The sequence below is a fragment of the Anthonomus grandis genome, chromosome 22 (assembly GCF_022605725.1).
Source record: "Anthonomus grandis grandis chromosome 22, icAntGran1.3, whole genome shotgun sequence".
In the NCBI taxonomy this organism is placed as follows: domain Eukaryota; kingdom Metazoa; phylum Arthropoda; class Insecta; order Coleoptera; family Curculionidae; genus Anthonomus; species Anthonomus grandis.
In genome coordinates, this window is record NC_065567.1 from 4261009 (window position 1) to 4286833 (window position 25825).

At 32.6% G+C, this 25825-nt stretch overlaps 1 protein-coding gene across 1 annotated transcript in view; it reads left to right on the top strand.

The window, feature by feature from the left end:
• The window catches only part of LOC126748597 (uncharacterized), a 356494-nt gene that overhangs the window by 175120 nt on the left and 155549 nt on the right, over positions 1-25825 (top strand). The gene's annotated exons all lie outside the window — the stretch shown is intronic.

A 25825-nucleotide genomic window follows, 5' to 3' on the forward strand; every position in this document is an offset into this window, starting at 1 on the left:
AAAATACATTAAAATCAATAACAATAAGGAAATGCTTAAAAAGAAAAACAATAAGAAAAGTAAAGAAAAAAAAACAAAGTTTTACTAAGAATAGTGTACTTTTTTGATATCTGCTATGCTACAGTTACATAAGTTACATTGACCCTGAACAGAATTATATGTGTTACAGGCTCTGCGTAGTGGAGAAAATTTGTTAATGTTAGTCCTTGGTCTAGGTAGGTAAAATGTTTGTGAGTTTCTGGCTGATATGCGAGGTATGTGAAAGTTCAGTTCTTGTAATAATTCTGGCAAGTCGATTAAGTTGTTCACTAATTTATATAGAAACTGCAAATCAGCAGATTTTCTTCTATCTTCTAAAGAATGAAAGAAAAATCTTTCCAGTAACCGTGTATGTGGAAAACCGATTTCTGGGTACACTCCATCGCATTTATAGCAAAGAAATTTTAGAAATTTTCTCTGTATACCCTCAATCTCATTTATATGGTTTTGGTAATAAGGGGACCAAACTTGAGAAGCATACTCAAGTATGGATCTGACATATGAGAAGAATAAGATTTTTAGGCTGAGGATATTATTAAAATTATGAGAGTTACGTATTACAAAACCTAGCACTCTGTAGCTACGCTTGACAATATCTGTAATATGTGGCTGAAAAGAAGAGAGCTATCAAATGTTACACCTAAGTCATTCAAAACTGTTGATATAGGGACTGTGACATTGTCTATGGTATAGTCATAAATAATTATTTTTTTCTTTAAACTGTAAGAAACAACATGACATTTAGCAGCATTTAGAGGCAGGTTATTATTTTTACACCATGCATTAAGTTTGTTTAAGTCACTTTGAAGTAAGATACAGTCCAAAATGCTGTTAATTCTATAAAAAACTTTTTTATCGTCCGCGTATAATAGACTATTTACAGAAAGTTCATCAGATATTTTATTAATAAATGAGTTGAAAAAAAAGCGGTCCCAAAATTGAGCCCTGTGGGACTCCGGAGGCGGCAACAATCTTTGCCGAGCTTCGACCATAGCATTCTACGTACTGGGGGCGCTCACTCAAGTAGGATCTAAAAAGATTCGTTAGGCCGGAAGAAAATCCATAAATTCGATCGAAGTTGTTAACGAGAATGCCATGGTCGAGTCGGTCAAAGGCCTTAGAAAAGTCCGTATATATGACGTCGACTTCAGAGTTGTTATTTATTGATTCAGTTATAAATTCAGTAAGAGAAACTAGATTTGTTGTGGTAGACCTGCCCTTCATAAAACCGTGTTGTCTACTGTCAATCAGATATTTCATGGATGGATATAAAGCAGTATGCAGAACACGTTCAAAACATTTAGAAAAGTTATTAATTATTGTTATAGGGCGATAGTTTTCTATAAGATTTTTGTCACTCTTTTAGTGTACAGGTATAATTTTAGATATTTTCCAAAGATCAGGAAAGCTTTCTTGTTTTAACGCTAAATTAAAAAGGAAAGTTAATGGCTTAACAAAAGCGGAAAGCATGAATTTTGTCGGGTCCAACAGTTGCTTTTGGTTTAATCGTTTTAAGAGCTCGTAATACTTCATCTTCCGTAAATCTGGATATAATGATGGTATCTGCAAATATGTTTTGAGCATTGTTGCCAGGTTGTGTAGCAGTGGAAGAAATATATGCACTTTTAAAGAAATCTGCGAATGCGTTTGCAATAGCTTGAGGATCAGACATAATCATTCCCTGTTGGTCAGTCATATTTTGAGGTAACAAACTGTTATTTTGTGAGCTTTGAATTAGCTTCCAAAAATTGTTTGGTTAGGAAAATAGATTATTTTCAAGATTAACACAGTATTGTCTGTGTGACAGTTCAATATCTTTTTTGGTTTTCGATCGCAGCTCTCTAAATTTAGTTAAGTCATATTGTTGATGAAAACGCTTATATTTCTTCCACGAGCTATGTTTATTTCTAATTGATTCAATAATTTCAGAGGTAACCCAGGGTGAATAAGATCGTTTGCGCCTGGCAGTTTTAGGGACACAGTTATCAAGACAATTATATATTTTACTATAGAAAAGTTCGTCGGCAGAATTGATATTATCTACAGATTCCAATATATTCCAGTTAATGTTAAGAAAGCTCTGATATAAAATTCTTAGGTCAGCTTTTTTAAAATTATAAAAAATATTTTCAACTTTACCGCTATTTATTTTTTTGTCAAGGTTATATCTAAACTTAATCAACAAGGCTGGATGAATATCTTCTTCTTTAACTAAGAAATCATAGCATCTCTGTACTTCACAAAGATCTAATCGAGATGTAATAATAAGATCCAGAAGCCGTCCCTGGATATTTTCAATAAAATTTATTTGTTTCCAATCAAAAAATTCTAACAAATTATTAAGTTGGTTAACTCTAAATGACGGATTAGCTCCTTTCGAATACAAAATATACTCTGGAATATTAAAGTCTCCTAGAGACAAAATTTTTGAATTGTAAAGGTACGTTAGCGTTGAAATGTAATCAAAAACATTTTCAAAAACCTCTGAATAACGTCCGGGTGGGATGTAAGTTAAAATAATAAAAAGATTGGTGTGATTAATAATTATTTTTAGGCCAATGATTTCTATGATGCTACGCAAATCGTTAGGAAGAATCAATTTTAGGTTTACGACAGAAAAAGTTTGTCTAACCGCCAATATAACACCACCCCCCTTATCCTCACTCATCTCGGCGTAGTTTCTGTCACAGCGTTACACTGTGTATTCATTCGGAAAAAGTTCTGAATCAAAAAAACTTCGTCATTCATTCAGCCCAGACTCTGTAATAGTGATAATATCATATGTACACGTTATTACAGAATTGAAAAAAGATTTTGTTTTCGAGCGAAGGCCATTGGTATTCTGATAATAGATGCAAAGGTCGTCAGTACGCTGCTGCTGCCGGGTCTCGATCGACTGAGAGCCACTGCAGCCATAAGAGTTAAGTTGAAGCGAGAGAATGTCGTAAAGCGAGAAGGAAGAGCGGTGTGAACCTGATGATTGCTACAGAGTGGACCCAAATATTTTAGATTTATACTTTGCATTAATTTGCTTATATGAATAACAATTTTTGTAATTCCAAGAAGCGTGTTTGGTGTCTGTGTCTAACTTAAATCTATCTTTTACAAAGCTACAGTTACTACACTTGTAATTATCTTCTGAGACATTGCAATTTTTAAATTTGTGTGAGCCTGAGCATAGAGGACAAACAATTTTATTTTTACAGAATTTATTTTGAGTGCCCAAAATTATTACATTTGAAACAACGAGTTACAGAAGTTAAATCGTAAATTTGACAATTATAAAGCCCGACAACAATGTGTTTTTAATCTGTTAGTTTTTTAAAAGTGACCGTATCTATCTGTAGCAAAGCCTGAAAAATGTTTTCTTGTTTCTTTGTTGACCATACTTTAAGTACACTAAACTCAGATAAGAAAAGATTTTTATGTTGACATTTTAAGTGATATTCTAAAGCTTCTTTGGAGTAGTCTAAAAAATTTTTATGTTGACATTTTAAGTGATATTCTAAAGCTTCTTTGGAGTAGTCTTCTGTCAAACTAACAACTCGTACCATCGGCCTAGTTGATTTAAGTTCACGGATTTCATATTCTTCTGCTATAATATGCCTTAGCCAATAAAAGCGTCTTTAATTCTCTTTTAAATTTCTTAACATCCGATATATCTCTGTTTCGTGAAAAGTATCACACTCGATCCATATTACTCCATATCATACAACTCAAAATCACAGTAAGCAGTAAGTACATCATTTAACACAAATTATAAGACCATGGTTGAAAAAATAATAACTTATAAAATTTGTTTTAGTTTCTGGTCAAAAGTATTAAATTTAGAGACGAACATATTTATTTGCCCTAACAAGCCACTAGCGCTGCGAACCATTCGTGTAATTGCTTCATTCATCCCGTAGTGTCTTGAAATGGTATTATAAATGTTTCAGACTGTCTGAGATGTCAAGAAAGAATTCTAAGGTTAAAAAGTAACGACTATTAGCTATAAGCAACTAACTAACTAACTATAGACTGCCTTCAGTTGGCAGTCTATAGAAACATTTATATTACTTTATGTAGAAAACATAAATTTAGTAGAATTCGGCTTGACTCTAGTGTAGGCAAATTTAAACTATCCCTCAATATTCATCCCTGGGAATTCCCAAAAATATATTCTAGACTTTTTTGAGCTGCTCGATGTAGCAATTGTAAGATGGGGTCCAAACAACTGACTCATATTCCAAAATTGATCTAACAAGGGAACAATAAATCATTCTGAAAGTAAACTTAGACAAGTCAACACTTGAATGAAACCAAGCACCTTCATTCAGTAATATTTGTTACATGATAGATGCGATCCTCAAATGATAATTTTGAATCCATCCAGATTCCAATTCGATACATCTGTTTTGGATCTAATTGGAAAATTATTTATTAAGTAAGTAAATGTATAGGTTTTCTCTTCCTAATTTTGGTAATTTTATGGTATTTATTAATATTAAGTGAAATCCTATTAAAATCACACCAATTTAAAAATGATCCTCTTGTAGAAGAGTCGCATTGAAGGACCCAATACTTCTAAAAAGTTTGAAATCATCGGCAAACATCGGAACACTGGATTTTTTTAAATTTTTTGCCAAATCAATTAAGAAGCGGTAAAACAAAACAGTGCCACAGTGGGAACCTTCTGATACTCCTGATGGCTTACATATTTATTCAGATAATGGGCCAGCAAGATTAACCACTTGAGTTCTCCCGCGAACAAACTCAGATATCCACTGAAGATTCGATCAAAAACTTAAGAGAAATCTGCATAGATTGAGTAATCCTAGGCTACCCCCTCCAAACTATTGTATATGTGATTAACATACAAAACCAGATTGGCATCAGCAGATCTGCTCTTTCTAAAATCCAAATTGTTTCAGATTAAAGATAGTTTTAAAACTCCAGCTTAATCTCATACTACCAAGACAATAATAATAATAATATACAGTGCATCCCAAAAGTTATGTCTAAATTCATTTAAAATTCAGGGGTGTGTTCGAAAAAAAACGCTCAGACCCGTCGATTTTTATTTCAAGTTGCGCATTTTTGTACGTGAAGTTTGTATATTCAGGTTTGCTCAAAAATAAATTACGACCATCAACTTCATTTTTTAAATGAAAGCACCTTTTTTTATTTCATCTTTGAATTTCGCGTGGAATTCTGCGTATGTTTCATGCATCATGTCCTATACCTGTTATCAAAAAAAAGACGATTTATGTAACAAATAAAAAAAGAACAAAAATTAAGTTAAATGTTCAAAATGGTTGCCATTCACGGCTTGACAATATCCAAGGCGATCAATAAAGTCTCGTTGCACATTTTCAATCATTTCCGGAGTTATGGCGCGCATTTCTCTGCGAATTCTCTCTTTCAAGTCGTTTAGATTATTTGGCCTATTAACAAATACCTTCGACTTGAGGTATCCCCGCAAAAAAAAAGTCCATTGGTGTTAGGTCAGGCGACCTAGCAGGCCATTCGATGGGTTCTCTCCTTCCTATCCACCGATTGGGAAAGGTTTCATCCAAAAATGTACGCACAGTGGCAGCATAGTGCGGAAGAGCGCCATCTTGCTGGAAAATTAGTTCTTCGTCAGGATAGTCTGGGTTCAATGGATTTGGAAATAATGGATTTGAGAGCGTAATAGGTCCCTTTTTTTTTAACAGACTTTAACGGGACAAGTGTATTTCGATTTTCTCCAGTTTAAATTAGTTCCAGCATTACTAGTAATACTATTTATTATATAATATTATTTATATATTACTTATTTACAGCGATAGTTGGTCAGATCACTTTTATTCCATACCAAAAAATAGGTTTTAAATAGCTTTTGTTTTTACTGTGCAGGAAAACAACCTGAACTACTAAGAGATGAATTAAAAAGAAACGATATTGGTCTTGTAATTATACGCACGCATTGTTTAAGAAAAAGATCTGGGATTTCGTCAGGTCCAAACCACATCGGTGACCACCGTTGCACCTATCATACAACCTGCGACAGCACCACAACAGGAAACAAAGAAGAAGTCACACATTAGCTAGTGCTCACTCAAGCAGGATCACGTTCATGAATGAAATGATAATGTGAATATTTTATAGGGTGACCAACTTACGACACGAAGCCATTGGCTGCAGAAAACAACTTCATTTCGACTTTTTTATAGCCCAAACCTAGACTTGACAGAACAGGGAGTTACAGATCAGTATATGAAACGTGACCGATTACTATTAAAAGAGAAGTCAAATTTGAGATGATCAACCAACTTATGCTGGTCGAGCAGCCAAATTCAATTGAAGGAAATGAAGAACCAACTCAACCTCATGAGTAAAAGAACGGCAGAAGTATTTCGAAATTAACTAAATGCGAAAGAACGCGTTTATAGGCAGGACCAACCCACTAATAAGACCTCACCGCCTTAATTATTATTGCAAATTTTAGGATATTACTAGAACTTATTCCGACCTCAGAAAATATATAGGACACGTGACACAATATATCAGGGGTGTAAGTTCCAGAAGTCGGTGAAGTTTAAATAAATTATAACATATCAAATTATACAAAGTAAAAGTTAACGCCAGACCCAGCTAAATCCGACAAATCAGACAGCCAAACAGTGCTTTTCTACAGAATATTTTGCAGACAATACCACTGGGAATGATTACCCAAGTAAAGACGAAAAAACACAATTCTGGAGAATAGTCTAGAATTAGCCACTCCGGTTCCTTTTAATATGGAGACAGGCTGGGTGGAAGAAAAAGTTGAGAACTTTAAAACCTACGAGTAAATGCCACTTCAATTATTTACAGCTGATGAGATCTCTGAAGTCACTAGACTCTTATATAAATGGAAGGTTGCTGCTAGTCTTACATATCTGCATAAGTACTAAATCACAAGCCTTTGTTTAATACATTAGCATTAACCGTTCTATTGAGTTACGCTTTGGTGAAACCAGAGCTGGCGCCTCTCTTCTTACGTTAGGGGGTTACTTACGTACTACCAAGGTATGATCCCACAAAATACCGCCCGATACATATCTCACTACATGTATAAACCTGCTACCCTAAAGAAGCATATGCTCTAAGAGAAATGATATCATAGCAAAATAATAGGGATGCACTCAAGGAACCATGGGTTGTGAGGAATAAATCATATTTGACTAATGTAATATGTAATCAGACATACAATAACAAAACAAACCTCTTCGCTGCCTATGTATGAGTACAAAAAGGCATTTGATCCCATTCTGTATGTATGACTCACTAATATACTCGAGACTTTATCGACGCGGGCATTGTTTCTCTCCTGAAACACCTCAAGATATCTAAGATACAAGTACATAGGCCAACTAGAGAAAATATGAACACAGATATAATACCCATTCGCAGAGGCACATTTCACGAAGACTTCTTAGGTCCACTTTGGCGTTGTCTCTAGCAGGTTTTAAAGTTGTCTCTAGCAATGAGCTCATTAAGTAGATTAAAGATGGTTTTACACTTGAGAAAAACAATAAATCGAGTAGCAAGAGTTAACCACCTATATTAGTGACATTAAAACTTCTGGGAGCCACCCGAAATGGTTAAGAATAAATGCTGAAAATATTCAAATAGTTTTAAACTGATATTGGCGTCGTACTGCAAATATAGTGAAAGAAAATATGCAAGCAGGTTATTTTCAGTTGCATAATGGTCAGATAATCCAGGCAATGGAAACAGGAGGCTCCTATAAATACCTAGGAATCAAGCAAGCACAAAGAATAGAACAACGAATAATGAAATATGAGTTATCCAACGACTTCATAAAAACAATAAGACGGGCTCTCAAAACGAACCTCTATAGTAAAAACCTTTTTAAAGCATTAAATACGTATGTATGTACATCTTTAACTTATTCCTTCCTTATTATTAGGTAGAGTGAAACTAATATTAAGAACCTGCAACAAAAATTCCAAACTCTGCTTACTATTGTAAATAAATACCACCTTCACAGTGTCACGGAGATAACACCAGCAAGACAACATGGAGGAAGAGGACCGACTGATATAGCGACGCAAATTAATACATTTTCATTCTTGTTTTTTCAGGTATGTGAAGCTGACTTAAACGTAGGGAAAAAGAACTTTGGAGCAACCACTCTTCACTGCAAGGGAAGCTACGAAAATGAAGAAGGCACTACACAAGACGCTTATCAATAAGGAACGTGTCAACAGTTGATTGACGTATGGAACGCTGTTTTTTTAGATTTATCTCATATTCAGATTTGTACAATCCTTAACCGCCTCAGTGGTGCCAGCGGCTTATTTGTAGTTTTATTAAATGGACAAAATATCAATTTCATGCAACTCGTAAAAACCTTCAGACTTTCCGCAGCCAGATCAGCGTTTTTTTGGGGTATCAGCTTTTTTTCGAACAGCCAAATTTGCTCGTGTGTGAAAATTCTTTCTTTTTTTATTCGTATTAAGATCTCGATAGAGAGTAGCGCACTCATTTCATCGTCATCGTTTTACCATTTAAAACCTTTCACTTTATTTTCAACTTTTCCATTTTATTTGTAATCAAGTAGTTAGTTGTGTTTTTTAATATATCCAGTATTTTTAAAGACAATTCTTGCCGGAGTTTTCTTTAATAAAAAGGAGCTATAGCGCACAAGATTCTAGAAACCAGTTAAAACAGGTGATTCGCTCATTCTTGCTCAGTAGTGCGGTGTACTCTTGCGGTGTGCTACAGGGTACTATATACTTGATCATAAACTGTTTATAATGTATAATGATTATAATAGCCTAATCGAAAAGGTGGGCTCTGATAATGTTTGCTATGTTGATGACACTCTTCTGTTAGTTCGAGACAAATCATGGGACACAGTATACAAAAAGACTGAGATTGTACTATGTTTGGTACCTTACTTATAGCTAGAGCTCGGCAAGTAGTCCTAAACACCTTTTCGCCAACCCCAGAACCACTCTTCCCCTATATATTATTTAGGAAAAAAAACAACTTCTCACAAAGTGCAGTATCATGTAATGATTGCGTCAGAGTTCCCTTAAACTAAAATATTTTAGATGTGACAAATTACTAATAGAGTTCGTTGCTTCACATGGCATGGCAGTTTGAGGTGCAGTAAATTCTACAATATGTAACAATTAAAAATACCCAAAGAAATATTGAAAAACAATACTCGAAATATTAACATTTTCTATTACGTTAGTATACAAAGAAGGAAATGTTTCAATTCTAAAACAATTTTATATCAGATCTGTTAATAAGTCATTACCTTATTCAAAAAACATATAAAACTATTAAAAACTAATTATAAGTTGCCACCCGGCAATTTCCCAACAAAATGTAAGGTTTATTACTTTATTACACTGTTTATAATTTAATTCCCAATAGTAATATTCCCGTTTAGAGCTAGTGTATAGGAAGATAAAAAATAACATGTGTTTGGTTAATGGGTTCAAGAATAGATAGTAAGTAAATAAGTCTGAAATATGGCTTTTAAATAAATCCAGAAAAAGTCAAAAGTGAAAATATAAATAAATAAGAAGACATTATTTTACCCATTAAATTACACTATTTAAGCAGCCGAATATTTGAGGTAGCGTACTTAAGTTATTACAATGGTGAGATATATTCTAAAAATGCTTGCACATAAAATATATGGAAACAAAATGTAATATAAAAGATATGTACCATCGTTTTGTGGAAACAAAATCAAAAAATATGAAAAATGAACATTTCTACGATTAGATAACAAAGATATAATAAAACTTGATAAACGTAAATTACAAACAGTTATAATTTCTTATAAGGTACGTATTGCTAAAGTACACCAAAGACCAAACAGAAACAAATAAAAGTAAAATAAATCTAAATTTCCAAATTTTATAATTTTATCATGGTTATTATTACATCATTTCTTGGTTGATTATAAGTAGCTCTTTAAATCATGTGTGCTCGATAGAGAAAGGATTCCTTTCTTTCCTCATCTGACGTCTGTCCTAATTTGCGGCTTTTAAGTCCTCCAACCGCTCCTTCTCTTCATCAGCTAATATGTTATCTAGATTTATGGGCAACATATCGCCAAAGTCGCAAAAACTAAAATTAAAAATGAGCACTGCAAATAGTACAGAAGCAAGGTTCTCCTTCAATACAAGCAAAAACAATTATCAAAATTATAAAATATAGTAATCAGGCATACCTACATAAATTAATTAAAACAGATATTATAGCCAACAATAATTAAAAGTTTAATTAGTTTAAAAAAAAAACAGATAGAAATGAAGAATATAAACTCCGGAACTCAAAACATCTATGAATTTCAACACGAAGATAAATAAAAATAATTTTAAATTTTTTGATGTTGGTATGATATCTAGTGAAATTACCAAAATGAAAGTCCCATTTTTTTTGAAATTTCTTTTTTTGACAAGCACCTTAGCAGAGGTGTTTTCTTTTCTGCGTTACGGTGGCCCATGATGGTGTCTACTTCCCTAGCTAGGCCTTTTTGTACTAATATAAGTTTGCTTAACTAGGCTAATTTTGATCTAAATAATTTGTAATGAGCTTTTTTAAAGGCCTTTTAGAGTCACTTAATGTTTTGGTAAATACTATAAATATTTTGAAAACGGTTTAGAGGGAAAACCGAGAAGACCAGTGTAGTAGCAATACCTTTATTCAAAATTTGGTATTTGATATTTTGAAAATATTACGATAACTTACTGTACCTTAGTATAAGGTTGCTTAGTTTAGGCGCTAGACAGCGACAATATTATTGAAAATTTACTAAAAGTATTTGATGTATATCCTCTACATCTATGCATAAAAAACTTTTTATTAGCTGGTTTTAACGCTGCTATTACCAGAATAATATAGATTATAACATGAGGGTACTCTAACTACCTAAAATAATAATAGTAATTTAATTTTATTGTTTAGATATTAGAAGTTTACAAGCAGAAATTGAAAACAAAAATCAAAACTGTATTAGTTTTATTCCAAGATTCGAGTGGTTTCATAAAAAAGCTAAAAGTTAAAGTTAAATTGAAATATAATATAAAATATATGCAATAAAACGTCCAAAATTTTAAAATAAATTACACGAAGGTATTATGTAGGTAATATTGTGATTACAGACGTTAAAACATATTCGAGTAATGGAGCTCCAATACCGTATATAGTATGAAGTAAATATAGTATAGAATAAACGCAGTATGCAATTTTTTCTTTAAATTCCTTCAACAGTTTTTAATGATAACGGATATTAATGATTTAAATATTATAGTATATAGATAATATTTTTGTACAACTAGATAATTTTTTTGTACAACTTTGGCTCTATTTCGTTAATAACGCGGCGTATTTCTGTTTTAAGGCATTCAACTAGTTGTGGCTAACACGCATACACCTTCCCTTTAAACAGGTCCAGAGGAAGTCCATTAGCGTAAGATTGCACGATCCTGTGAGCCAGTGTTGATTGTCAAGCCGAGATGATTTCGTCCGGTAACTTCCTCTGAAATAACATCCTGGCATGTTGAATGGTTGAAATCACCCGTTTGGTACCTCTATATCAATTAGATCTATCTGGGGCAATAAAAACTCAGTAAACATATTCCAGAGCACACCATTAACAATTGCCATATTTCCAATTACATTCATTTATTTATTTATTTATTAACGAACTCCATTTATATTATAGTTATAAAAATATAATGAGCTATATCCAAGTCTAGTATAAAGTATCACTCACTACATTACTTAATATACAGTGTTTTCATTTCAAAATGATCCACCCTTAATAACTTTCTTGATACATCATAGTAAGCAGCGTAAAATTCTCTATTCAACGGTACCAAAAAAAATGAAATCGGTCAATGTGTAAGCAAATAGTTAGCGAAAATGTCTAGAAATAATGAATATTTTATTTACGCCAAACTTTGGTATTTTAAATGAATACTTTTAGTGTGGTACCTACATCATTTTAAAATTCTTACATTTTTTATAATAGATCATGAAAAAAAAAAATACAAGCAATTTAGAAGTTAAAATGTGTAGTAACAAACAGTACATTTAGTTCAAGCAAATTATTTATTTTTTTAAGTAAAGAATGTGTACCGTTATTTGCGAGAAAAAAGAGTGTCTTCAAATTTTTTGCAAAAATCATTGCAGTCTTATAACTTTGTATGTGTATTTATTTCACTTATATTTTTTGCGAAACCTACCTAATAGGTACAAAAAAAGAAAAACACTGCAATACCTTACATTTTTAAGGCGTTTAAAAGCAGGCGATTTATTATTGTTAAAACTGTCAGTTTGACGCGTGCAATTTTTCAATTTTAGTTAAAACAGTGAGTTAATAACATGGTGTATACGCTAGCCGAAAGAATAGAAATAATTTTCCTTTATGGAGCTCAAGATCGGTGTGTCGCAGAACCGCGAGAGCATTTAATGAAAGGTATCAAGATAAAAACGTGAGCCATAAATACGTATTAGAATTGATACGAAAATTTGAAGAGACGGGATCGATTTGCAATAAGAAAAAATATGAAAATAGAGTTGTCGATGAAGCACGCCAAGTTGAAGTTTTAGGACAATTTGCTATGGATCCAACTTTGTCTATACCAAACGCCGCAAAACTAACAAATATTTCCACTGGTTCCGTACATAAAGTTAAAAAAAAAATAGGTTCTTTCCTTATAAAATTCATATTCTTCATGAACTCGGAGAAGATGATTTTGATAGGAGAATTCAATTTTGTGAAGTGATGTGCCAGCGAATTGACGACGATCCCCATTTATTGAAGAACATTTGCTTCAGTGACGAATCGACCTTTTTTTTAAATGGCCTGGTGAACAGACATAACTGTAGATACTGGGATAATGAAAATCCGCATGTTTTTCAGGAAGGCCATACCCAATATCCCCAAAAAGTTAATGTTTGGGCCGGAATTTATGGGAATGAAATAATCGTGCCATTTTTTTTGGAAGAAAATTTGACTGGCGCTATTTAAACCTTTTAGAAAATGCAATATACCCTTTCATTATCCAATCTATGGAAAATCAAGTAGATTAACATGGTGCTATATTATTGAATGAAAATAATATACATTTTCAGCAGGATGGAGCTCCCGCGCACTACACTTTGGTAGTTCGAGAGTGGCTTGATGAAAATTTTCGAGAAAAGTGGATTGACAGGCGTGGTGCAATCGAATGGCCTGCGCGGTCTCCGGACCTAACCCCACTAGACCTTTTTCTTTGGGGCTACTTAAAAAGCAAAGTTTATAAAACCCCACCTGAGAGTATTGAGAATTTAAAAAATAGAATATTTCAAGAATGCAGAGAAATTAGCGGGTAGACCCTTGCCAATGTTCGTAAGGAGTTTGAAAATAGGCTTTTTTATTGTCTTGCTAATAACGGCGCGCATTTTGAACATTTAATAAAATAAATTTGTTAAAGTAATTAAATTTGTTTTTCTACCCTACCGATTTACACTTTAATTGCTTCTTGGTCAATCAATTTTATTTTTTTTTACAACCATTGATAGCATAATGAATGCCCTTTAAAATAATGTTTCACACCAAGGGGTAGCCATTTGACATACCAAAGTTTAGCGTAAATAAAATATTCATTATTTCTCGACATTTTCGCAAACTATTTGCTTACACATTTACCGATTTCATTTTTTTTGGTACCGTTAAATAGAGAATTTTACGCTCCTTACTATGATGTATCATACGATGGGGATTCCCATTTGACATATTAAAGTGAGGTTAGCTGGAGGTAAGGAGGTGATTGACAGAACTTCAGTAAATGCATAATTAAACGTCCCCCTGTATATCTAATTTGACGTGTGTTTTTTTTTTTTAAGAAAGTTATTAAGGGTGGATCGTTTTGAAATGAAAGCACTCTATAAGATAATGTATATGTATGTATATTGATGTAAGATGTTTTAATAATATTTGTATTTTTTCTTTTTTGCACTGTGAATATGACTTTTCTTCAGTTAGAGAATTTTAGGTTTTATTTTATATTATTAAACTACATTTCATTTAATACTTTTTGTATTGTTAACTCATACATATTAAAAAAAATTTAATATGATACAATTAGCTTTCCAATTATTGCAGTTATTATCATAATCACTATGATAATAACTGCATGTAGGATATTATAGTTTGAATAGAATTTTGGGTTTTTCATACTCTTTGCTCTATTTAAAAGTTTAGACAAATTTACTATTTTTAAACTTTTTATTATTGAACTAATTATTTATTTATTGCAGTTTTCGGTACATAAACATAACATGTCCTTATTATTATTATATTACAATTTTTATTGTATTATAAATTAATAATGTTAATTATATACTGTATTAGAATACTTAAAATATTGTATTTTTATTTTCCAGATGAATAAATAACATATTTTTGCGTACATAACGATGATTTTGCGATCATACAGTTGTGTTTTATTTTTATACCTGTAATTTAAATACACATTTAAATATTACCTAGGACATTTTTTGAAGTAGAAAAAGTTGCTTAATGGTACGAATGTTTTTTTATTCTTTTGGTTTCAAAAGTTACATTTGCAGGCAAATTCTTCATCTTCTATACATATGTGCCCAATTTAGGAAACTATATTAAATTGTACAATCAACTGGTGTTCACTTGGTTAAAATAGATATTTGTATATGGGAAATTTGTTCCTTTTTGTGCAAATTCTTTTTATATTTTTTGTATCATAAAAAATATAAAAAGGAAATGTGAAAGAACAAGTATTATTGATAATCTGATTTAATCGAGTAGAGTACCCACGGATTGTGAAATTTAGAACTTTTCTCAAGTTGGGCGCGCCTTCGTATTTCTCGCGCTTTATTGAATTCAAATTTGCTGCCGGATTTGACCACGCTTTCTTTCAAAACTGATTGGTTAGATGAGTTGCCAATAGTTATGGCTTATAAATGTCAAAATTAGTTCCAAAATTTCTTCTCGTTAACATGGCAACCCGCACTTTTCTATATTTGTGTTCTGTGGAAGTGACTAACGTCATAAAAAGGAGACAACTGTAAAGACCCAGATCACGTCCAAAATTAAAGATTTAAAGAACTAACTGGATTAAAAAATTGTGGTCAACACATCAACAACTGACCGACCTTCTAAACGACGTGCTTATGAATCCTCAGAATTTACCCAATTTTTCAACAGAAGGTACCACTTACCTCTTCTCCAAGGACTGCCAAAACACTCAAGATCTGACTAAATATCGGGCAATAACATGCTTACCCACACTCTATAAACTAATTACATATTGCATTACAGAACGTATTTACAGACATTGTGACCCAAATAGCATCATAGCGGCTCAACATGCAGGATGTACCAGAGATGCCATGGGCTGTAAAGAACAGCTAATTATAGACTCCGTAATTTGCAATCAGGCATTAAACAATAAGAGAAACCTTTCTGCAGCATACATTGACTATCGAAAAGCTTTTGATGCAGTTCCACACAAATAGCTCTCTAGCCAACTCAATTCAAGCAGGTGCGGATTTGGCCTAAAAAGGATAATAGAGAACTTACAAGAGTAAATCATTTACTTTATATGGATGACTTAAAAATTCTTGCGGCAACATCAAATCAACTAAATCAGATGCTTAGAATAGCGGAAAAACTTTCTGATGATATCGGAATGACCTTTGATAAGTGCCGAAATGTGAACATTATTAAGGGTAAAATATAACCAGGTCACTTTCAAATAGAAAACGGTCAGATAATTAATGCTATGGACGAAGAAGAATCCTAGAAAGCAATCTAGAAATAAAGCAGGCGCAAAAAATAGATCATAGAACTATAAAAAATGAGCTGACTACTAAGTTCACTACAAGAATACGACGAGTCTTTAAAACAAGTCTAGATAGCAGACGCTTCTTTAAAGCTGTTATTACATATAGTCAGTTCATTAACTTAACGGACTACGCTACCTCGACATATGGCAAGAAGAGGAATGGCCGCCATAGAGAAGCAAATGACTGAAGAAAACTTGAGTTCCTTTTTCTTAAGAAACGCTGAAACATCACACATTTATGGTGCCGTATGTGAAGCAGACGACTCAACACCACTTAAACTACAGGAGCTTGAGATGCCCATAGACCATAGCACCGAGCAAGAAAAGATGCAAGCTTGGATGGGAAAACAACTACATGGAAGTAGGCGTATCAACAAGGTTCAACAAGAGCATGTCGATATAGCGGCGTCGAACTACTGGTTGACTTCGGGATAGCTTTTCCAACAAGATACCAACAAGAAATTATTCAAAGTTTGTCGTAGGTGACCCGACGGTACAAAGTGACAGATATAGGTATGGATGTGAGACAACGGAGTGCATTCAGCATGTCACCGGTGAATGTTAAACTTTTGCACCAACGGAATATAAAGAACGGCATGATTTACTTGCAAAGATACTGGCATTAAGAGTTCGCAGAAAAACTAAAACTTCTTATCAGTAGCCCAGGTACTATATCATAACTATAACTCGGAACCAGTTCTTGAAAATGAGCAACACAAATTGTATTGGGATCGCACTGTACTTACAGAGCAAGGAGTAAGTTGCAAAAATCGGCACTCAGAATTCTAGAAAACAAAAAACCAATAGACAGTCGTAGACTTTTATTCAAAAATTTAAAAATCATGACAATGCCTGGCCTATACATTCACCAATGTCTGATGTTTGCTAGAACACACTCTTTTAGATTTAGCACAGTAAATAGTAGGCACTTATATGACACCAGACATGGGGGAAATCTCTTACTTCCACAACACCGGCTTAGTCTGACCCATAAGGGGTATATGACTAATGCCATAAAACTTTTTAATGCAATACCCGAAACCACAAAACAACTATATTTAAATAGATTTAAGCAAGTAACGAAAAACCTGATTTTGGAGATCTGTCCATACTCATTGGACAAATTCTACTATAGTCTTTAACCTCTCCATCAAAATTTATCGAATATTATACTTTCATACCTGTATAATAAATGTTTCATACATACTTGTGAGCATTTCTGATGCGAACCAAAATTATATTTTGTTTTATATTGTGAACAAAATGTAAGTTTTTTTTATATTTGCTATATATATATTTGCTATTTTTTATATTTATATTTGTTATGTAGGTAAAACTCTGATAGATTAATGTCTCCCTTTATGCACTGTATTATTGGCGTTTGACAGTCTATACTTTTTGACGATGCTAAGCTGTTGGATGTATATGAGTAAATAAAGAAGTATTATTATTATTATTATTATTATTATTATTATTATTATTATTAAGTAACAATAAGCCTGACCTAATACTAATCGATAAAATTTATAGAAGCCTAGAAGGACAACCCTTATTGATGTAGCTATTCGTAATAATAATAACCTAAGAGCGAAATATAATGAAAATATTATTAAGTACAGGGATCTAGAACCCCAGACACGAAGACCATGGGAAATGAGAGAAGTGCGGAAAGTTCCAATTATTGTGTCAACAACAGGAATAATATCAAGGAGCCTGATCGAAAACATAAAACTGCTTAACCTTAAGGAAAGCTATATACTAAGCTAATGCAAAAATCAACGCTATTATCAACAACCCGGATTGTCGGAAAATGGTTAAATTTCCAATTTGTTTTTGAATATACTACTACTACTCCGGAATACTGTAGAATCTCCTTCCTTTCCACAGCCATCAATATGACCGAAAAATATTTTTTGTAGATGAAATATTAATAACCACTATTATGTGGATTTATACAATGTATAGATTTGCCATCTATAGCTCTGATACAATTTGGGAAATCAGTTTTCATATAAAATGTATCCAATCAATGTCCAACCACATTTCTGTAGTGGTTTTTGGCTATCTTTTAATTTCTTTATCTTTTAACTAGGTCTAAATAGCTCGGCACGCTTTACGTATTATTTTTCCAATTATACACCGGGCAATATTAAATTCAAATTGTAAGGCTGAAAAGGACTTACCAGTTAACAAAGACCTGAAGATAAATTATTTCAATTACTTTTTATATCTATAACATAATAGATAAGTTAAGATACTAAATAGGAAATCTAATTTGAAAAAAAAATCTAGAAAAAATTATATATTTTTTTCAGTGAATGTCATGAAAAATAAAGTGCGCCATGTAAGAGAAAATTTCAATGCGGAAATACAGCTACGCTGATTCGTTGCAGTTTTTATTGAGTAGCATTGATAATTTCTATGCCTTGATGATTGATGTGATTATGAATCGTTACCTATTCAATCACCACCAGAAGCCAGTTGACGTTCGGGTCCACAGAAAATGACAGCATTCCAGATGTATTTGCTTACGACATTAATAGATAAATTTGAAAAACTCCCAGAAAAGGACAATACTTACAAATTTTCCATGATGTCGTTGCTTTCGAATTACAAACAATTGAACGACCAAGAAAAGCTTGCATTCATATTAATGACGCTACTTATATATCCAAATAGTCATCAAACACGTCATTCTCTTGCGACGCAGCAGCCTCATTGCATATTCCAACTATGTTTTTATCTCACACATTTGTTTACATTACTTACAGAATTTATCGTTTTATTTGCGGTTAAGTTTTAAAACACGATTAAAAACAGTGATAAAATCCGCCTGATAAAAAGTGTAATCAAAGAAGTTCTTTATTAGGTAATATAAATCTGAAGTTAAGCTGAAATCAACAGAATAATTGGCAATTGTCAGGTACCCAATACTAGGTCAACAAAAACATTTGTTGATAAACATAAGAAAAAAGTGTAACTGAAGAAGATAAGAAAATCGTCGACCTGGCAGGACATTTTAAAGATTATGATTTATTAATAGAGATTTTTAGCGCACACAACCTAATGAAATATTTAACCACCAAATAATGCGAATAAAAATCATTTGACTGTAGGAAATGGATCATTGATTTAAAATGGTTTTTATTTAATTTTAAATAGGTTTTTAGCAGTATCCAACAAAATGGTTATAAAAAGGTGCCCAGATCGGAATCACGTCCTACCTCAATGGAAAAACTATTTAAAGTGCTACTGAAATTAACATTTTTTATTAATAAACAGAAAAAAATGCCTCAACATAAAGCTTGCACTAAGAATATTCCTATATTCACCGTCTACGAACACGTAACTACCCTAGCCTTTAGAAGTGGTCAAACTGAAAAGGCGAATATAGAATAAAAAAATTAGTGACTGAATTGCAATAACACTGTGTTCGCCTACTTTTGAACAATAGTATTAAACCTACTTTTGCACGACCACCTTCACTCCGTTATATGTAAACCCGCTTATAGTGATGCTGTAAAATTTAATAGAAAATATCAGCTAGTCAAAGAAAATCTTGCGTCTAAAGCGAATATAGAACAAAAAAATTAGTGACTGAATTGCAATAACACTGTGTTCGCCTACTTTTGAACAATAGTATTAAACCTACTTTTGCACGACCACCTTCACTGCGTAATATGTAGACCCGCTTATAGTGATGCTGTAAAATTTAATAGAAAATATCAGCTAGTCAAAGAAAATCTAGCGTCTAAAGCAGATATTCTTAAATGGAAAACGCCGCCGCAAATAACCAAATATGAAAGTCTGGTTAAAGTGAAACCGATACCAGAAACGTACTACAAGTAATAAACAAATCTTAAGGCAACCAACATAAAAGGGAATTATGAAGAAATTAAACCTCTTCAAAATAGAAGTGTTGTTATTGAATGCAAAAATGGAGTCCAACAAGAAGAACTCAAGCATAGTTTAGCAAACAAGGAAAAAGAAATTAAATATATTTGAAACACAGACTCTATAGTAATGATTACTGACATTCTCGAAGAATTAACTAATAAGTTCATAGCGGAAAATCTCAATATATCTGAAGCATTCGGTACAAATGCTGCAGATCTGTTCAAATTTATTAGTAAAACTGTAGAAAGAGAAAAACGAAAAGTGGATTTTGCAAAAGTCGCCTGATTTATTTGAATGGTTGATTAGAAACAATTGACAACAAAAATTGTTTTTAAGTTCGAAATCTGCCCACTACGGAGCGTAATTGAAAAGTCAATATTTCAATTTTAATTTTCTCCAATTTTCAGCTTAAAGTAATTTTTTTCACTTAATTAGAAACCTTGGAATAATTTTATTTATCATTTTGGTCAAAGACTCATTGGCGTACCGACCTTCATTAACTAGATTAAGGTAGTAGATGTGTTTAAATGGCAATAAGGTTCAAAAGTTACCTAAATAATGAATGTAAGTACTTTTATATATTGTATCCCGTAGTACACGAAAGTTTTTAATAAAATTGGTAAAAAGCGTCAATTGATTTAAAAATAATATGAATGGCACGGTATAATTTTAACAGCAGAATCGAAAAGTAAATTAAATTTACTAGAAAAAAACCTGAAAACCGCAGTCGGCTACCTTTTTTAAAATTTCAAAAATTTCCGTAAAATAAAAAAAGTTAAAATAAAAAACAATTTAATATAACCATTATAATGCTAATCTCACAATTATGTAAGGTAAATCTAGATAGGCATGAAAAATCATCAGTAGGTACCCATGGAGATAAACCAATGAAATTGCAAATAATTAATTTTTGACTGTTGATTTAATTTTAAGTTGTTTTGCACTCTTTTAATTAAATTTCATTATTTAAATTCGCTTTTGTTGTTGTTTTTTGGGGCGTGTTTTATTGTTAAAATGACTTACCCCAGTGCCGAGGCTTATGACATGCTCACCGTATATTTTCAGTTTCAGTGTTTAAAATGCTCCTATTACGGCACGTGGATATACTGTAAAATATCCTGAACGTAAGCATTATAGCAGAAAATACGTTTAAGAATAACGGAAAATGTACATCCTCTTCGTGTTCCAATTAGAAGGCGTCCGGTAAGAAACCATAAAAATAATATTATAAACATTCTTGCTATACCTTGAAGCTATACTATTTTAAGCGCGAAAAATATTTCGCTTTATTTAGGAATTAGTCATTCTTCAATGTACCGAATTTTATAAGAATTTATCAATTCCTGTACCAAGCTCTATCAGAAAATGATTTTAACAAACGGGTGGACCATTACTATTAACTTGCAGAAATGTGCAACGCAAATCCCCAATATTAATTTGCATAACATGTATTATTGGTCACTGAAAAACACTCACTGAATGTGGAAAGTGGATCACCAAAACAGGTGGAGTGTAAACGTCTGGTGCGGAGTATTGGGAAATAGAATTATTGGGCCATTTTATTGATGGACTTTTAAATGGTAAGTCATATCTTAACTTTTTACCGAATATTTTCCCAATACTGTTAGAAGATGTTCCCATTGACCTAAGGATAAATATGTGGTATTAATCGTTGCCCGGCGCATTATTCTCAAAGTGTGCGTGATTTTATAAGTAACAGTTATCCAGATCGCCGGATTGGCAAGTGTAGTTTATTCCCAAGGCCATTTAGATCTCCGATCTAACTGTGTTTGACTACAGGTTTTTTTTTGTCTGGTGGCATGTGGCATTTAACCATGCAGCCAGTTACAATTTTTATATTTTATTTGATTTTCCATAATTACGTATCGCAAATTTCTAACTACTCTGATAATTGACTACTGGTTATAGCGACGAATTAAGTACATTGTATACACCATACGGCCCACAAGAGAAAATATGTTATTAATATAAAGAGCGTAATCAAAATATTATAAATTCCATTTCTCAAGGAGAGAAGATGGAATAGCTGTTACCGTTTGTATGGAAAAATTAAGAACTATATTTTACAAAATCATAGACACTTTGAACATAAGTAAGGTTTAGTTTTTGTTAAGTTTTGTTTTTGTGTTCTTAATTTGGATTTTGGCTCTTTTCTGAACTTTCGATAACCGTGTGATTGTTTAGTTATTAAACGAAACCATGCCAGATCGGGGCGCGATTATGCTAAGATGCATCTTATCTTTGGAGAATGTCAATGCAATGCTAATGCTGCCGCTAGACTGTATAGTTAAAGGTACCTAAATGAAGAGCGTTATGCAGATTACAGAGTATTTCTAAATGTGCATCGATTTCTTCTAGAGGGCGATTCCCAAATCAAATGGGTGGTATACCTACACCACGCTTATGCTACGAGGCCAAAGTCTTACAAGAAGTTGCACGTGATCCGAGTTGCTCAGTAGGTGGAATAGAAATAAGGACAGGCGTGTCTAAAAGTTCGGCACATCGAATATTGAAATATGAAAAAAAACAGTTACGTACCACGAACAACGAGTACAAAGTTTATTACCTGGAGACTCCCCAGCAAAACTTAAATTTTGTCAAAAAATGTTGCAAAGATATAGAGGAGATCCGCGATTCTTGAAAAGAATTCTATGGTCCGATGACTCGACTTTTAAGAAGGATGGATACATAAATCTCCACAACATACAACAGTGGCATGTGGAAAATCCACATTTACGCCCAGAGGACCGGTCACCATACCAGTTTAAAGTAAACATGTGGACAAGAATACTTAATGCTAGAGTTATTGGACCATTCGATTTGCCTGAAAATTTAAACACTGGAGTTTATCTAGATTTCTTAGAAAATTATTTACCAGACTTACTAGATGATGTGCCACTTAACATTTACCGAAACCTGAGGTTTCAACAAGATAGCTGCCCGGCCCACTATGCTCATCCAGTAAGGGAAGTTCTGGATAGAGAATACCCGAACAGGTAAATAGGGCGGAGTGGAACAATGGCGTGGCCGACACGTTCATCGGATTTAAATTTGTTGAAATTCTTTTATTGGGATAGATAGACGCATAGATATATAATAATTGTTCGCGCTCGTGGATTTTTACTGTTTTTCTTAATATACCTTGAAAACCTTTAATGTCAAACATTTTGATTATTTATTTTAGAACAGCTAAAACTTTCACACGCATGCAAAAATGAATTAGTAAAATATTTCTAAAACACCATATGAGAATCATACCGAAAATATTTTGCAAAAATCATTGCTAAAATTTACGATAAATGACCGAGATATTGGGTCGTAAATGGTATTTAAATGGCATGTTTCTGGCTGTGTTATCTGGAAAGGTCAAATTATTTTATTGCAACATCAGGTATCCCGCAAGGATCCAATCTAAGATCACTACTATTCCTTTTGTTCATCAATGATTTGACTAAAGAGATTAATAATTCAGAATCGAAATTATATAATACTGCAAAAACCTCCAAGATGATTTGAGCAGAACTTATAGTTAATCAATAAGATATTGTCTTTAATATTAGCGAATGTAATATAATGCGCGTATTTATAATTAGTGTTTTTTTTATTTGCAACTTGATCTTAAAATGCATATCAGTAAAATTGTTAAACAAAACATATAAAACATATGGATTTATTATCAGAAACAGCAAGAACTTTACGATCTAAAGTGTTAAAAGACTCTATGTGTCTTATGTAAGAACCATTCTAGATTACTGCTCTATTATCTAGTTATCTAATTAAGTCTAAATTACTTTATGCAGCAATGGTGTGGCTCCCCGACTCTAATGCCCATATAGACAGACTAGAATATGCGCAGAGCAGGTTTTTAAAGTATATATGCTTCAAAATTGATGGATATATCAATTTTGAAGGGGATATGACCATAAACTACTTCTGCAAAGATTTTATTTTTATTTCTCTGAGGAACTGCGCTATTCTGAGCAGCCAGTTTTTTTTATTTAAACTATGCAACTGTAAAATTGATGCACCTGATCTTTTAAGCAACTTAAACATCCCCCTATATTATGTATCCCCTATACACTAGAAAAAACATTCGCTTTTATTTAGAAAATAGACCTACTAACTTAGCAAGAAATGTACCTTTATATCGAGCTTGCTCCTGGTTTAATATTTTACACAGCAATAATGATATTGACCTGTTTAATGGTACTATAGCCATATTCAAATGCACAATTGTTCCAATGATTATGACCTTATAACATTAAATATTAACATATAATAAATATTATACAAATATAAAAACTCTTTTATATAAAAAAATTTATTTCTCTCTTGCCTGTAGTATACTCTGAAGTTGTGAGCTTGAAAGACTGTTTTTGAGTTAAATCAATTTTTGTTGACTGAAAGTTTTATATGCAGTTTATCTAAGCTAAGTATTTAGTTTTTTTTCAGTTTATTGGTTTTGTATAATTACTTTTTATATGTTATTAAGCATATGTTGTCTTATTATTAGGAATTTCCTGTTAGAAAATGTTTGGTAAATCAATAAATAAATTATATGGAGTCCCTATTAGTTCATTTATAAACCTGCCATAAAAAAAGTTGAAAACAAATTATCAGCTGCACATTCCCAAAATTAATATCATGAAAACATACGATTTAAAAACGCTGAACCATGGCAAGTTTAATTATTTTTGCATTACTAGTAATATTGATGATACTAAACTGCTAGCTTTGTTACATTTTTATGTACCAGCTTATCAAACAAGAAATTCTGTCGTGTTTTACGCGGATGATTCACGTAAAAATAATTATTTAAATTCGCTTCTTATTAACATGTGCTTATTATTAACAAGTTGTATAATGAAATAAAGGATCAATATAATATTTTTAATATAGCATTCGGTAGTCTTAAAAATCTACTCAATGAAATACTGTTATTTATTTGCTTTATATATTTATATAATATTTATTCTATCTGGCAGACTTGCCAGTGCTAACAGATAGGTCGGACTGTTTTCTCACTAGAGGACCTCTAGTCTCCCACTAAAAGAGGCTTAAAATTTTTTTTTCCCACTAAACTATTATACGAGGCTTGTTTGATACTTTTGGTTTATAGGCCATACAGTTGAACATAACCCTTTCTATTTCATGTGCACAGTGATACAAAGGAAGAAAAGGTATATATTTGTTTATATCGCGTGATTCCTTCGTCTTGCGACTTTGTTGCTCTACCAGAACTTTTCGCTTACGTATCTGCACCTAGATTCGTCTTTCTCGCGCGAAGGAAATTTATTAACGGAGATAAAGACGCAAGATATAGGAACAACACAATTAAAAGGTAGATCCGCTTTTCTAGTTTACCCATAAAATTTTATTTTCCAAAAAGGCTCATAAAATTTATAGGAAAACGTGCCTATTATGAAATTTTATTTTATAAACACCGCTTTTATAATAAAAATGTGAAAAAAGGAACATATTGCTAATAATACTCTTTCTTATACAGATCGTGTTATCGTGAGCTACGTATTACCCAAAATAATGGCAACACCGCTTGGTTGCGGCTTGCAGGCGGCGGAATTTTTCGTTTTTATTTTTCGAACCGGGAATCAGCAGACCTCACTTTGCTGTGTTACTGCACGTTGCATTAATAATTTTTGAGCGTTATTTTCGTGTTTTTTTCACTATGGCTGTTTATATCCCTTCCGAAAGAGTTCAACTAATTAAATGGTTTTATGGAGGCAATTCGGCAGTACAATGTAGAGATTTGTTTTCAGTGACATTTGAGAATGGACCGATTCCTTGTGCAAAAACGGTTTTAAATGTGGTTACAAATTTTGTAACTTCTTTGTGACATCTTTTTGTCTTCAAGATTGTAAAAAATGCCACACAAAACGTCAAGAACCACCTGTTGAAGAAATGGTTTGCAGTACCCTAGAACTTGATTCGACACGGTCCACTAGAAGTGTTGGAGAGGAACTGGGAATGAGCAATAAAAC